The 17,698-nt window shown below is 31.7% G+C and overlaps 1 protein-coding gene and 1 non-coding gene across 4 annotated transcripts in view; both read left to right on the forward strand.

Annotated features, from left to right (window-relative positions):
* Abd-B (Homeobox protein abdominal B) overlaps positions 1-17,698 on the forward strand; it is a 645,906-nt gene that overhangs the window by 242,517 nt on the left and 385,691 nt on the right. The gene's annotated exons all lie outside the window — the stretch shown is intronic.
* On the forward strand, positions 9,733-9,844 carry LOC140435350 (U6 spliceosomal RNA). The gene has a single exon (XR_011950155.1). It is a non-coding gene; the product is annotated as a U6 spliceosomal RNA (small nuclear RNA).

Genomic DNA, 17,698 nt, shown 5'->3' on the forward strand with positions numbered 1-17,698 from the left:
TTTGTCTTTAATTAATTTTCCTACTTCTTCGTTCCACCACTCAGGATTTTTTCTTTTGTCAGCTTCTTCGTACCCCAATGCCTCTTTGGCCGCCTGATGAATGCAATTTTTTATATCTTGATATTCTTTTTCGGCTGTTTCTCTTCGAGTTAAGTGAGTTAGTTTTGAGGCTAGTCTAAGTTTGTAGAGGAATTGCACTGATTCTTGTTTGAGGCTATCAATATTATATCTTATCTTTGTGGAAGCTGCTACCTTCTCCTGTTCAATTTTGTTCTTGTTTACTTTCCTGTAGTGTATGGTTATTTTTGCGACCACCATATAGTGGTCAGATCCGCATTCGGCACCACGATACACCCTTACGTCATTTGTTTGGAGCCTTTTGTTTTCTGGTTGGATGAGATAGTCGATTATAGATTTTATCTTTTTCTTTGGTTGTTCCCAGGTAAATTTATGTATATCTTTGTGCTGATAAAATCCATTCATTATTTTAAGCTGTAATGTTTCACAAAGATCAATGAGTCGCTCTCCGTTGTTGTTTATTTTGTCTTCACCATATCTTCCTACCACATTGTCTTGTAATTTTTTGCCTACCCGAGCATTGAAATCTCCTAATAGGAATATTTCTTTGGATCGGTTTACATGGGTCAACACGTCAAGCAATTTGTCATAGAATTCATCCTTAACTTTTGTATCAGAATCGTCACTAGGAGCATATACTCCTATTATAACTATCGTCTCCCCATGTTTCTCAAGATCCATCATAATGATCTGCTCGTCTATCTCTTCCCAACTCTTGATATAGTTTTTGAGTTTTGCAAAACGCAGAATCTAAAATGCAATAATATACAGGCTGCTCTCTTCCGATATGACCGGAAGTATAATGTCTGTCAAAATATTTTCTTTAACTTTAACTTTAACTTTAACTTCATAATAAACTATAATCAAACCTAACCCATTTTCATAAATATCATTAGTTTCCGATATATAGATAGTGTAAGCTCATCGTGAAACACACTGTGTATACCAATATAAATGCTCTGTATCAACGGATGGACATACGGGTGTATTTTTCAGTATCAATAATATATCTATTTTGACTATAAACATTTTGTGAAATTTAGTATGTACAGTCTATTTGGGATGCTCTTGTCGGACTCCTAATCCTAACAGTAGCTGAAATTAGAATCAAAGAATCTTTTATTTTAACATTGTTTGTACTAGAAATACGACAATTTATTTTAGGATCATGCATCCGAGATCTTGGTTCCTTTATACCTACATGTCTACAGGAAATAAATTAAGCAATGTCGGCTGTGAAAGAAAAACAATCAAATTGTGTACCTTAACATTATACTAATAGTAACTTGAGACGTGTTTTATACTGGAATGGATTATAAATGTAAAAAAGTATAATTCAAGAAACGACTGAAATAAATACATTGGGACAAATATTGTGCCCGATAAAATAAAGTTCTTTATTTTATAACTTTTTATTTACACTTTCAAATATCTGTTGAGAATATACCACAAATTGTAATGGTTTTTGATAATATCTTTCGATGTCAAAGTAGGCATGTTAATGATGATTTAAAATTTATTTTAAAATTTGTGATTTATTCTTAAAAGTTCGTATAAAAGCTATAAAATAAAATTACTTCAACCAACTACAAATTCCATTCAAAAGGTTGTTATCCGATCAAAAATTTTAATACGCTATGAAATCATCAATGATTTTATTTATTCAATGAACAATATATTCCATACACTTCGCTTAAAAATTGACGCACCTCCTTAAATGTTTTAAGTTTGGAGCTTGATATTTCAAATTCAATTTTCTTCGATCTAATTTTTTTCATATTTTTCACGCGCAATACCGATGGTTTTTATTATGGTAATATAATATGTTATAAATATCTTGAAGATGTGAAAATTTTTGTCGAGAAATAACTCTTCAACAAAACGGTAATGGTTTAAAGATCAGCATCCTATTGTTTATAACTTCGTCGGAAATATCGGTCTTCTTTGACCGGTTGTATCTCAAGAAACACTGCTCGTAATTCAACTTGTTTTCTTTTATAAAAAACCTCTTGTCCAGTCCATTTTAACGCTGTTTGCTGAATTTAATTCAAGCTAATAGTTATCGATATATTATATTTGTTTATAAGCCAAAAAATTGTTTATAATTTTAAAACATTCCTGAGGCCGTTAAAATAATCCGATTATAATTCCATAAAGTACGTTAGAGAGTTTAAGTTCGTTTTTATAAGTAAACAAATTAGCAAACTTCTATATGGTCTAGTTTTTGTTGTGCAACATTTTAAAAAAATTCAATTTAAAAAAAAATTTACATTCAAAAATTATTAAAATCTACTAAATCGATTTTAATAAAATTTGGTAAAACTGTTTTATTACGTGATTTTTAGACGAATTATGAAGGTCTTAATTTAATTTTTTATTAATATTACCGACCTATTTGAGAGGGAGGATAAGTCAATTATTATTACTGAAGTTATCACCTAACGATTTCTGTAAAAATCCGAATAAATATAGCCAAAAGACAAGAAACAATCAAAATTACCTTATATGATTATTCAGCAAACTTGTTAGAAATATTTATATGTGGTCAAAGAAATCAGGAATACAAATTTGCTACCAATTAGCTGTATTTATTAATAGCTAAATAATAAAAATTTATTTCTCAGTTTTATTAACTCAGTTTAACTGGACATATTATTTTAATTTTACAAACAGAAATGTCTATTACAAAATGAAACCTTCAAACACACATCTTTATAAAAATTTAGATTAAAAGTTAGAAAAGTTAGACAAATTGGAAAGAATGAAAATTAGGGAGATGGCAGCTATTATAGCTAAATCAAAAATAAACAAAGAAAAATCATAAATAATTTACCAAAGGACAGAAAATAAGATTTAAAAAGTTTGCCAAAAAGAAGGGCGCCAATTTGTCTTTTTGTGTGAGGAACAAAGAAAATCACACTCACCTCGTATGTTCGCTTAGCAAACATGTAAGCAAATATTTATTCGTGGTCCAAGAAAAAAGAAGATTGTTAGAAAAAATAAAAACAATAGAAAATTATTAAGTACAAGCCATATTTATGATAAATCAAAACTTAGATTTAATTGGACATAATAATTAAGATCTTACAAACAGAAATGTCCATCACAAATTAATACCTCCTTTTTTTATATCTTTATGTAAAGTTTAATATAAATTTCTCCCGATGATCTATATTTTAATTTTACAAACAGGAATGTCTATTACAAAATGAAACCATCAAACACACATCTTTATGAAAATTTAGATTAAAAGTTAGAAAAGTTAGACAAATTAAGAATGAAAATTAGGGAGATGGCAGCTATTAGAGCTAAATCAGAAATAAACAAAGAAAAATCATAAATAATTTACCAAAAATTACAGAAAATATAAAAAGTTTGCCAAAAACGAGGGCGCCAATTTGTCTTTTTGTGTAAGGAACAAAGAAAATCACACTCACCTCGTATGTTCGCTTAGCAAACATGTAAGCAAATATTTATTCGTGGTCCAAGAAAAAAGAAGATTGTTAGAAAAAATAAAAACAATACAAAATTATTAAGTACAAGCCATATTTATGATAAATCAAAACTTAGATTTAATTGGACATAATAATTAAGATCTTACAAACAGAAATGTCCATCACAAATTAATACCTCCTTTTTTTATATCTTTATGTAAAGTTTAATATAAATTTCTCCCGATGATCTATATTTTAATTTTACAAACAGAAATGTCTATTACAAAATGAAACCATCAAACATACATCTTTATAAAAATTTAGATTAAAAGTTAGAAAAGTTAGTCAAATTAAGAATGAAAATTAGGGAGATGGCAGCTATTGGAGCTAAATCAGAAATAAACAAAGAAAAATCATAAATAATTTACCAAAAAGGACAGAAAATATAAAGTGTTTGCCAAAAACGAGGGCCAATTTGTCTTTTTTTGTGAGGAACAAAGAAAATCACACTCACCTCGTATGTTCACTTAGCAAACATGTAAGCAAATATTTATTCGTGGTCCAAGAAAAAAGAAGATTGTTAGAAAAAATAAAAACAATACAAAATTATTAAGTACAAGCCATATTTATGATAAATCAGAACTTAGATTTAATTGGACATAATAATTAAGATCTTACAAACAGAAATGTCCATCACAAATTAATACCTTCTTTTTTTATATCTTTATGTAAAGTTTACTATAAATTTCTCTCGATGATCTGGTAACCATTTTTTTTTAAAAGAACTTAAAAACCTTAAAAGCACTAACACTGCACGACACAGGATATATAAAATGTTAAAGAAAAATATAAATATTAAAAGGTGTTTTATTCTGTAGGTAGATATCACCATCAATGAAAAATTCAGCATAGTTATTTAAAGCAGCATACATAGAATAGTAGGTGGAAAAACTAACTGCGAATTCTTTATTTACGTATTTACTGTAGACTTGCTGGTTCTTTAAACAGAATACAATTTTATTTAATATTAACTAAACCATGTTTCTCAACAATCAAACACCAAAAATAACTTGTTTCCATTGCCATACTTTGATAACAAGCAAACGAAGAAGAAATTTTTACTCAACTTTTAATAAAATAAACTCCAAATTGTTCTCCAAAAGCTCTCAAAGCCTTAAAGGCCAGTACTCCCGGCTTACTTGAAAGCTGAGTTGGTATTGAATCTGAAAAAGAACATGTGATAATCATACATGTATATAAAAAATTATTATAAAAAACCAGGAAAAAGGTCCATAGGAAGAAGACGAAACTCCTGGATAAAGAATCTACGGGAATGGTATAGCTGTAGCAGCAACGAATTGTTTCGGTCAGCAGTTTCGAAAATACGTATAGCCCTGATGATCGCCAACCTTCGGAACGAAGATGGCACTTGAAGAAGAATAAAAAACTTAAGTAAAAAACATTAAAGTTGATATGTAGAGAACTAGAAAAATCATGAGATGCACTTCCAACAATTTATTTATTTATAATCAGTTAAATTTTAATTTTGACTTTAGGTAACATTATTAAATTATTTAAGATAAAAATATAGTATTTAAAAGTAAAAAATGAAGTTACCAGTCTTTAGCTTACTGAATGCCGCAGGTAAATGAATTAACAGGTGTAACACCCACGCCAACAACGTGAAAAGACATTGGCCTTGAGGTAAAAATGTGACAGAACAGCAAGGCGAAATACCAACCTCTAGTGCAATAGAGCGGTATATTTAAAGAGTATGATGAATTTGGGTGACAACTTGTCATTAAAAAGCCAAAAAATGAAAAGAAAGGTGGTTAAGATCACCATTTTCCCCCCAGTGATTGATTTAGTAAACCAAAGAACAAAGCATGCAAGGTCAATCCAAAATATCATGTATTATAATATTTACGTTGTGACTGGTTAGCCAACCAACAGGTGAAGATTAATTCAACTTCCACAGTCCAAGGTTCATAGCATTTGGAACTGTGAATGAAAAAGATTCTATGAATCAGTTTCAATTTAAAATTTTACTAAGTTAATCAAAAAAACAATTACTTAATGTATGTAAAAGTGATATTGACAAAATAGTTAATAAAATGTAAGTTGATGAATCTAAATTAATAAAGAAAGAATAATTTATTTTATTTTTATTTGAATTTATTAAATATGAAAATATGATAAAAACACCTTAGGGTACAATTTAAAGTAAACAATATACCTATTAAGCCTAATTCTGGCTTAATTCCACTAAACGCACCACGTTTAGTGGAATTCGGAAGTTCTTATTAGTTGATGACATAAAACACTGAAGAAGAATGAGAAAAGAAAAAGAAGTGAGAAGTGTAATAAAAAAAGGAAAACTGCAAAATTACGGCATCCTGGGGCAAAATAGAAGGCAGGAGAAATGTACAAAGAACGCGAGTATCTTCCGGTATGATTGCAACTCACAATAATTCTTTAAATTGGTTGTTTCGAAATCTGGGATAGCCATTATGATTGCCCTTCTTCGTATTGGAGATAGCATTTGAAGAAAATATACTTATATTATATAATTTCTAGTGCAATTTCCAATACATCTCGATCATTCTTATTTATTTATTGTCCCAATTAAATTCTCAATCTATAATACTTATAGGATAGGATAGGATATAGGAATCTATAATACTTATACTAATATATACTTATAGGAGTATAGTTTGAATATCAGTAAATTTGTAATTCCTTATTTAAATAATGATTATCGCATTATAGTATTTGAATCCATTGCTATACATTGACTTTTTCTAGTTGGAGGTCTTCTTCTGATCCGTATCATTTTTCGTTGAAGTTAAGTATCAGTATAGTTATTCCAACATATTAACCTTTCCAATATCATTGTTAATTGTGCAATCCAACAAACAAAAACATATAGTGGTAATTACAGAAATCATAAGTTAATTTGGTAATTACCACAGATACTTTCATATAGAAATATTAAAATGCACTGACCTAATACACTATAAAAATAGCAGCTTAGTATTATATATTGTGAAATAATGGAAATTGCAAACCAACAGAATAAAAAGTGTAATAAAATGCTGGTAATTTTGTTTTTTGTTATAAAAACACTTTAAAGAAGTTGTTTACTGTTTCACAACAGACGCAACTATGAAATAAAGTTATATCAATTGCAGTATAAAAACAAAATGATGTTCAACAAAAAACTGTCGTAATATCAAAAGAACTCATTAATGTGACTTTTAAAGTCAAAGTAATAAACGTTAAATCAATACTTGTACATGCTTGTTCGTAAGTTCCAACATTTGAGTCTAATTCAGAAAGAAATTGAGTGTTTTGAGTTATTTTCAGTCATATTTTTTCGTGGTTAATATATAAATTAATAAATTTTTGAATAATAAAATAAAATGAAAAATAGTGCTCATCTTCTGCTCATACCGTTAGAAAGTCTATTTCTGTAGGTATAATATATACAGTGAAACAAACTAATTACCCAGAAATCAAGACACTGATCCTTTTTAGTCTTAATGGAAAAACATGTAGGTGTTTACAAATTAAGCAAACAGTTGTGTCTTTAAAGCACCATTGCTCGGTCGTTGTAGATAATGGACGGGGTCGTTTAGGGTTGTAAGCAATATGCGAAAAATATAATATAAAATTAAAAAAAAGGAAAAAATAAAAAAAACCCAAAAAACGAGCTTCTTTTTTTTAATATTTGAATTCCAAAAAAGACAAAAATAGGATGATTTGGAAATAGGAACCAGATCATGGTTATGGATACTCCCAGTGAGATTAAACTATAGAAATGGTTTTAGATATGATGTTGACATAATCGCAAGATCAAGAAGAGAAATGATAGAGGCATACAACCAAATAGAACGAGCTGCACAAAATATTGGTCTTAAATCAATCAGACCACAATAAAATATATGCAGATAACTAAAAACGCAGAAATAAGGCAGCCACAAAATATAACAGTAGGAGAATACAACATAGAGGGGGTAAAAATCTTTATATACTTGGGATCCCTAGTCACGTCTGATAATAACGTTACGGAGGAAGTGAAGAGGCGAATATTTATTGCAAATAAATGTTACCATGGCTTAATTAGGCAACTAAGATCCGATAACGTCGCAAGATAAACAGAATGCCAAATATATAAAACCCTAATAAGACCGGTACTCACATATGGCTCAGAAACCTGGACACTCACTAAAAGAGAGGAAACGTTGTTAGCCACCTTCGAAAGGAAAATCTTGCGACACATATATAAGGGCACAAAAGAAAACGGAATATGGCGAAGATACAACTCTAAACTATGCAAAATATACAAGGATCCGGATATTATAACATTAATTAAAATAGGACGGCTGCGTTGGATAGGACATGTAGAAAGAATGGAAGATGGCGAAATACCAAACAAAATATTCAAACAGATGCCAGTAGGAAAAAGAACAAGAGGAAGACCCAAACTGAGATACTTAGAACAAATAGAAAATGATATAACAATCTTAAAAATAAAAAACTGGAGAAAAAAAGCACGAAACAGATCAGAATGGAGAAGAATCTTGGAACAGGCCAAGACCCAAAAAGGGTTGTCGAGCCAGTGATGATGATGATGAATGGTTTTGGATAGCTTGAACCAAAGGATGTACTGCCTGGGAACGCGTTCATGGAAAAGAACAGCGGCAAATCGAGACGATTGGAGAAGCCTGTTGAAGGAGGCCAAGGCCCGATTTGGGCTGTAATACCATTGGATAGATGATCTTTGCCTCGACAGAAAATTATTAAATCTTCGTAAGTGGATCAGAATTCTGTCACAAAATATTGAAGATCTCCAAATTCTGCTTGATCGTATTCACGAAGTAGGAGAGGAAATGGGCATTAAAATAAACTCAAACAAAACCAATTTTTTAGTCGTTACCCACATCCTCACTTAAATGGTGTCCAAGTTGGAAAACTACGTCCACGTTAAAACGACACTTAAAAAAAATAGTAGGTATGTCGTTTTAATCCAGCCTCCCCTACTTGTAGTATTATCCAAGGTTTATTATAATTTTATATAATATTTTTTATCAGTTTTATCTTGATAATATTTAAGCGGATTTATCAGTTTTTTATATTTATGTCCTGTTAGATACTTACAATACTATTTGTAGATATAATATAACTACGCTTGCAGCTAGGCAACTATCGAGATTCTATGTACGTATATATATTTCCGCAAATCTTATACACGGAAAAGTTGAAATAGCTTTACTTTGATAACTATTCCCGTACTAAAATACATCAAATTTTACGACCACTCTCTCGGTTTGACAAAATAATCCTTTGTTTAAAGAAGCAATTCCTCAAAAAATACATTTATCTGAGAATAAACTGCAGCGAAACCCGTCGAGTTCAGACACAGCAAGCACTTTTTTTCTTTTCTGAAAACGCTTGAGATAGCATGGCAAGCATGTCTTGCAATTTATTTTATTCCCTGAATCCATTCCCAGACTCTAAGCACGTAGTTACAGCTCCATCGGACTAATAGCTCTTAGAACACCGGCGAATAAGAGCCAGTATCGCTGGCAGGCCGTCGGATCGTAGATCAAGTCGCGGGGCCCTGGAGGGGGGACTACATGCCGTGCAAAGTCTAGCGTGAACAGTAGGGGAGTGGGTTGGTGCACCAATGCCGGTAACGAGACGGCGGCCATCTTGGTTCGTGTCAGAATCAATAACCGCCAGGGGTACGCTGTTCGATACAGCCAGGTTGGAAGCTACTGAGAGTGCGCCGAGCTCCGCGTGGACGCGGTAACCAAGAGGCAGCCGGCTTTTGGGGAAATCGTTATTTTCTCTGAGTTTCTTTTCTTTTTTTGGCCTCGGGGGAAAATATTTGTTTGGGAAAGAGACGACTTCGCAGCTTTCATAGACGACGAGAAAATATCATTAAAGTAGATTACAAAAATGTCCGGGTATAGTTAATTAAGTACAAAATACAGCAGAGATGAAGAGTATACGTTTCATTAATTTTTATTGTGGAAAACGCGGATTTCTTCTTTACTAATTTAAAATAATTTTAATAGACAAAACAACTAAGAGCTTTATGATAGATATGATTTACCATTACCTACAGCTTTTCAATAAAAGATCGTAAATAATAATATATAGGTCATATGGGAAGATAAATTATATTTTTATAAATTGTTTTCTTATTTTTGTTTTATCTTTAGCGATACATATACTTACTAAAATTGGAAGGACACTTAGAAGATCAGCATAGTCTCTTCACAAAGATGACATGTACAATAAATTGTGAAGCGTTCTATGTCTTTTTAAGCAATATAAATACTGGTAAACTACTCGTATTTGTCGTTTATCAATTTATTATTTACTTAAACTCCAAAAAATACTCGAAATTCTTATTTTTATCAAAATAACAATTGAGGGGCCCGGCATTAAAAAGTGGTAAGGGACAATAAAGAAGATTTGAGTTTTGAAGTGTTGAATTTGGAAAAAAATAATAATAAAAAAAATTAACGTAACATGTTAAGTGGTGTTGACCTAACATAATTTGGTAGTTACTAGTAGTTTGTTTTAAATTTATATACCATTCGTGATAAACAGCTGGAATCCATATCAAGAATGATTTAACATTTTTCAGTTTTTCTGGATAAATACTAAAGGGATGATTATATTTTTGAGTAAGTGCAGGAAATTTTTCTTCTGTAGCTGTTGGAAGATTCAAGGACATGGAATTAAATAATACCTACGTTGTATGATGCTGGATATTGTATATTTTTGGGAACTTCTAAAGATAGGCATAATTTCACACTACTTTGTAAAATACCTACCGGTTGACTAAAATAGCTTTTCAGTACTGAATCCTCTTGCTGGACCCTAGTTGCTAGAAAAGGTTTCTTTTTCTGACACTTCTTGAAAATATCTTTCCAGTGATTGAGCGAATAGACCATTTCACAGTTTTTCTTGACGTAATTTTCTACAACACAAAAGTCTCTGTCGCTTGGCAACATTGTATGTTCTACCTGAGGAAATATATGAACTATTTATTTAAAATAGTTATTTTGTAAAAGATAAAGCCAAAGACACATGATGGTCCAGTTTTTATTTTCCGACCCTCTTTTAGCAGTGGATTCATCTCATCCCACATAAAAAAGTGACCCTGAACATCTCCAAGGGAATGTATGCTTAAATTATAGCACCACAGTTTTCTCTTATATAACATGGAACTAGTGGTAAGCTTTGGTGTGGGAAGGGTTTGCTGTAGATCAACACTTATTGCATGAACATCTGGGTTTAAGTTTGCTTTCTTTACTACCTCTCTGACTACCTGATGACCTGCTTCAGCTTTTCTACGATGTAATTCTTGTTCAGTTTTAATTTTTTTCAACCTCAATTTCATCATTGTGTAACTTAGCATTTTCTAAAGCTACTGAAAACTTATCAAACGCTTGATATGTATCTATTTTTGGAGTTTTGAAAGTTATATTATATTCTTCTGAGTTTATCTGCAGAACTGGAGTTTTCTTTTTCAAAATGCATTCTCCTACATATTTCTCATATCAAGTCTGAGTAGAATATTCCATACTCACATATTGTCTAGAGCTGTCAGCACGGGTGTAATGGCTTTTGTACTTAGGAAGCTTTCAATAAAAGATTTCAGTAAATCTATATCAAAATTGGAATATTTTTTTATATTTATCTGATTTTGGAACATTTGATCCAGTTTTTAATTGTTTTACTAAATTTTCAACTCGACCTCGATTTTTCTGGAATCCATGGATACTTGACAATAGTACTTTAGTTTTCTTCCTAGTCACATTTTAAGATCTCATAAAACCTTGTAAGTAAGCATTTTTTGTATCAAAACTGTTCGTCCCAAAATTAACCAAAATTCTCTGCAGTTCTTCATGAGATGCAAATAACTCATAGCATTTATTGGGGCAACTACACGGCAGACCTTGTGTTTTTGATAAAACAATATTTCCCTTACCTCTGTATTGTTAATATTCTTTTCTGCGATTACTGAGCTCTTTCGTTTTTAATTGCTTATTTAAATTGCGTTTTCTTTTTCTAGATTTTGTTTCTGAAACAGAATCTTTGTTTTCTTGTTTACTATGTTTTCTCTTCTTTACTCTATTCTTTACTCTCTTCTTTACTCTATTTTCTTTTTCTTCCTTCGCTTCTTCTTCAGTACTGGACTCTGGGTATGTGTGACAAGAAATTTCTTAAAGTCCATGTTCTTTCAAAAGTTTTCTAAAACATAAATAAAAATAATATTAAGTATTATAGCGCTGCAGAGAATTCATTTTTATATTTGCAAGTAAACAATGTTAAGTTTTTTAACCAAAGTGAATGTGGGTGTAAACAATGTTAAGTACATCCTTTACCATTTTTTATTTGCAAACAATTATTCTAAGAATATAAATAAATTACCTTCTTAATTTAGAAAGTTAAGCTTCACTAAATATTTGAAATTTTGGATCTTTATCGGAGTCGTAATCATCGTAGCTCTCATTCTCATTATTAACATCAAAAAAGCCATTTAGATTTGAACAACCTGCTTTGTCTTCCGCCATCATGGACACACAACATTTTCATGCTTATGCATGTTTCTCACCAAATTTTAAGAAATTAATCTGGCACCATATATTATTCGGAGGATAAAATAAGTCAAGTTTTCTGCGTTGCCATGTCCCTTGCCATCTTTTACATAATATTTCGGGAAAAATAAAAATTTGTCCATGACCATTATTTACTACCGAGCCCCTAATTATAGGTACCTACTCATTATAACCTACAATTTATAAGGGTTATTTCACACATTGACTTCCAAGAAAATGACGTAATGGATTACGTAGTCTTACATGCAAGATCTAGGAAAGATAATAAAGTGAGAAATATAGCAATGAACTAAAATCGTTTGTTAAAATGAAAAAAAATTTTTTGCAAAATCTATGAAAAATGTTCTTTCAAACCATCAGTTGTTGTCTCATTCGTGGGCTTATAAATAAAAAAGTTAAACTAATCTTTTTCTTGTTTCAACTGTAATATTCAACCCTGTGTTAGATATAGATATACTTAGAAAACATCTTAGTATCTTAAAAACAATAGAATATTAGTTTGTATGTCATGAATATATAAGTAAAAAAAGGAAAGACCAGTGATAACATGGATCATCATCATCATTTTGGCTTTACAACCCTGTGTGGGTCCTAGCCTCCGCAAGAATTTTTCTCCAGTCGTCCCTATCCATCGCCTTCCTCCGCCAAGCACGTATTTCCATATTTCTCATGTCTTCATCGATGTTATCTAGGAATCTTGTTCTGGGTCTTCCTCTTCTTCTTTGACCAATAGGTCTATCAAGGAGCGTTTTTCTAGCTGGGTCGGTTTGCTTCATCCGCATTACATGGCCTACCCACCTCAGACGTCCTATCTTTATGTGTTTTACGATATCTGGTTCCTGGTATATCCTATAGAGTTCGAAGTTGTATCGTCTTCTCCAGACACCATTTTCATTTACCGCTCCATAGATGCGCCTTAGTATTTTTCTTTCGAAACATCCTAACATGTTTTCATTGCTTTTTGTTAAAGTCCAGGTTTCTGAACCATATGTTAGGACTGGGCGTATTATTGTTTTGTAGAGTTTTACTTTTGTATTTCTTGATATAACTGTAGATTTAAAAAGGAGATTAAGCCCAAAATAGCATCTATTAGCCGTGCAAATTCTGCAGTTTATCTCTGCGGTAGTGTCATTTTCAGTATTGACGAGCGTTCCCAGGTATACAAATTCGTTAACTGCTTCGATGACGCCATTTTCTATAACAAGTGGCCGTAGTGTTTGTGGTTGCGTACCTATTTTCATGTATTTTGTTTTATTGGTGTTTAATATTAAACCCATTTTTGTAGCCGCTTCCTTTAATGCTACGTACGCCTCTCGTGCTGCGTTTTCCGTTCTCCCAACAATATTGATATCATCAGCATATGCTAAGATTTGCACAGATTTGTTATATATTGAACCGGTAGTTGTGATTTGTGACGTACGTATTACGTTTTCCAGTGCTAGATTGAATAGTATACAGGAGAGTTGGTCTCCCTTACGTAGCCCGTTATTTGTTTTAAAAGGTTCAGAGAGTTCCCCCTGGATTCGTACTTTGCATTCAACTTTTTCAAGGGTTAGTTTGGTTAAACTTACCAACTGATTTGGTACTCCTAGGTCTATCATTGCTCTAAACAATTCTCTTCTACTTACAGAGTCGTAGGCTGCCTTGTAGTCTATAAATATGTGGTGCGTGTCTACACCGTATTCCAGTGTTTTCTCTAGAATTTGTCTTAGGGTTGAAATCTGATGAATTGTTGATTTACCACCTCTGAAACCAGGTATTGTCCTATTATTCGCTCTGCATATGGTGCCATACGATGGCATAGTATATTGGAGAATATTTTATACGCTGCATTTAGGAGCGTAATTCCTCGATGGTTAGAGCATTCAAAGATATCTCCCTTTTTGTGTATGGTGCAAAGTATTCCAATATTCCAATCATTGGGAAGGGACTTCTGTATCCATATTTCTTTTATAAGCTGCTGTAGCAGCTGATAACATGGATAGAAGATCGAAAAAACGATTGATTTAGGATTAATTTAAGACTAATTTTCTTATATTTAGCTGCAGTGTATGTATTTAGATGTTGGTTGTCTTCTAACTATGTAATTAAAATATTTTTTTTCTTACCTTTATAATATTTAAGAGTAGTCGGTCTATATTCGAACATTTCCATTGGAAATTTGAGAGACTCGATATTTAGGAATAGCACAGTAATTTGAATGTTTCAAATTTGTTTAGCAATATGATTTTTAATGTCTACTCTTCGCAATCGTATGCCTAATAGAATAAGCCAAAATTAGCACACCTCAGGACTCTCTCACGAGTATGCATCAATAGGTTTCTATTACATAGAACTGTATTCAATGTCATAAAGTACTTCCGTGGCATTTTAACTCTTTTACTATATCTCATCGGAGTCAGTATTCACATTCAACCAGCTTTTTATTAGGAGAAAAGTTCTTAAACATCAAAGGCTATCAGTCATTTTATGCAAGCAGAGAAAAGCTAGATGGTGATGTTGATATTTTAGTAAAAGATCCCTACATAGTTAGTAAAATTACTCGTTATGATGAAGGATGTTCAATTTTATTTGTTTATATTGAAAAAGTCAATATAATTGTTGGTACAATATATAGACCATGGGATTTTATCGTAAATAAATTTTATTCTATTCTAAAAGACAAACTTAACAGTTGAATCAGCTGAACAAGAAATGTTGGATTATAGGTGATATTAATGTAGACTCTCTATCAAGTACCAAACCAAAAAATCACCTTGAAGTGTTTCTAAATGTTAACGCTTTTTTGTCTGTACATCAAAGAATACCTACTAGAGTTGCAAGTAATGCAATAACACTTATGGACTATACAATCACCAATACTAAATCAAATCATGAACTTCCAGTTAGAAAAGCATGTATCAGTGATCACCGAATTCTAATAATTTGCAGTCAAACCGAGTCCAATCAATCTGAAAACTATTGTATATTTAATAGACTAAATAAAGGCAGATTTAAGAGTTACTTCAATAACTGGACAAAATCTGGGACGGCCCCAACGTCTTATGTGACGAAATAAATAGAACCTTCTAAAGAAACCCCGTACAAGTAAGTACAAAACTAAAAAGTCGTTTTCGAAAAAATTGTGCCCCCTAAATTAATTTTGACATACTAAAATTAGTACAAGACAGAAACCATTACTACAAAAGGTTTAAGATTTGCCCCAAAAGTGACTATTTACTTTATCTTTATAAAACATCTCAGAAGACATTCACAGAAAACATTGAAGAGAGAAAAAAGAATTTTAGCAAATAGAGATGACAGCAGCTGAAAATGATCCAAAAAAATTTGGAGTATACTAAACAACATAATACATAATAAGAAGCTAACAAAAAAAACAACAACTGTTTCCAAACTTATAACAGAAAATTAAGTTGAGGATCCTAATATGTTATTTTATTTTTGTATAACTAAGTTTGAGTTTTCTTTCTGTTAAATAAATATCAATAATGATAATATCTGTACACCATATAATAGTATATTACTTTATGAGGCGGAGAAGCATGACTTTTCTTGACGCGCCTTTATTACGCCTCTATTACGCGCCTCATTTCGTTCGGCGCTTAATATCGGGCAAGTCAAGAAAAGTCGCTTCTTTGCCGAATAAAGTATACTATTTTTTCTTCAAACGTAACAATTTTCAACCATAAATAGTACAATTCATACGCTATTTTTATTCGAAATTAACTGTGACAACTATCAAAGTCGTCTAGATGTTAGAAATTAAAATATTTAAGTCGTCGGTGGGATTTGCGTCTCCCTGGTTACAGTTGTTTGACAGTTGTTTGCAATTATTAAAGACAGCTTATTGTTGTTGCAACCGCAAGCGCAAATTTAGTGCGAAAATGGAAAACCTAAACGAAATTAAGTCCGCGGCTAATGATGCAGTAGCACGTTTGGGGCCCTCCAAGTCCGATAAGAACGATAATGCTCAAAACATTTTAAACCCTCATGATTCGCCATCGGGAATGATTGCTGAAAGTTGTTCTCGACCATCAGTATCATCAACAATTACCAATGCGTATCAACAGTCGGGAACATTTTTGCACGGTTTCAATTTTGAAAATGCCTCATTAACTAATTGTACTTTTAATATTAGTATAAATAAAAATGATGTTTAATTGTTGTTAATGACATTTGTATTGTTGCTTTGTGACATGTTTCATATTGTTGCCATGACAACATTTTTCCCTCCGCCGTAAAGAAATGGAAAAAAAAACTACTGCCAGCGGAGACATCAAACTTTGACAGGATCAAGTTAGATAAGTAATGTCATCATTATTTGACGTTTGAAGAAAAAAATTATTTCCACAGTTATGCAATTATATTAGTGTTTGTATTATATATTTTTGTCTAATTTGACTATTAAATACACTGTATAAATACGCCAAAACTTCTTTGATGAATGTGATGATGTTTATTTTTTTCTATTTTTCCATAGTATCGAGTCGGGTCTTGTTTCTGAGGCGTATGTCATTATTGTCTTACACTCGCTTTATAAATTCTTGACTTCATCTCAGTGTCAATGTGTCTGTTTCGCCATATAGTGTTATTAAGGCATCTTGCCAGTCTATTTGCTTTTTGTATTTGATCTCTCACTTCTTCGTCCAGGTCTCCATAACTAGACAGTGCAATTCCCAGATATTTTGCTCTTATGTTAAATCTGTGGACCAGTATTTGCAGACTATCTTCATCTTGGGCTATCAATATTGCGTCGTCTGCGTAAAAGAGTATTTTGATTTCTTTGTTTCCCATTATGTATCCTCTTCCTTTGTTAACGGCTTTGATGATTTCATCCATGATCAAATTGAAGAGCATTTTTATTTTCTTTGATTAATCAAAATATAGAACTTTGTCCATTGAGCTGTTCAGAAAACTTCTTTATTTGAATATTCCAACCCCATATTACATAATTTGATTGTTTTATATGAAAAATATATTTAAGATAGTTTGCTAGCATTCATCAGAACAACAAGAATATAAATATAATAATATTCTTTTGTTTGTTTCTCAGGTTTTTCCTTTATGTGTGTACCTAATCAATCCGAGGTCACAATTATATTACTTATTAGAATGCACTGATCGCCCCCTAGACGAGAAAAGTGTAGTCCCTGTGTAAAATCCTGTTTATAAAAGTAATATCCGGCTGCTTGGGTGTGCATCCAAGTCAAAAAAATTCATTTCCACGTGTATGTACATAGTGTATTCAGAATCTGGGAAATGATGCTTACTTTTAAATGAAGTTTTCAAATATTTTGAATTAAATATCAGGGTTTAATTAGTTATTGCGGATGTTTTTCTTGTGATGCAATTTAACAAAAGTCGTGTGTTTTATTAAATATCTGATTATTTTTTCATCCTCTCTTCCCCTCTGGAGCATAGATTAGAGCATTCTGGTTTCCGTCGGAACAATTCGTCCGAGGAGAAAAGTTTTGTTATTTTTGTGAAAAAATTTCCAATTAATTAATAAGGCGTGAACTTTACCACTGTTTATTAGATCGACAT

Source organism: Diabrotica undecimpunctata, chromosome 2, assembly GCF_040954645.1.
Source record: "Diabrotica undecimpunctata isolate CICGRU chromosome 2, icDiaUnde3, whole genome shotgun sequence".
Classification (NCBI taxonomy): Eukaryota; Metazoa; Arthropoda; class Insecta; order Coleoptera; family Chrysomelidae; genus Diabrotica; species Diabrotica undecimpunctata.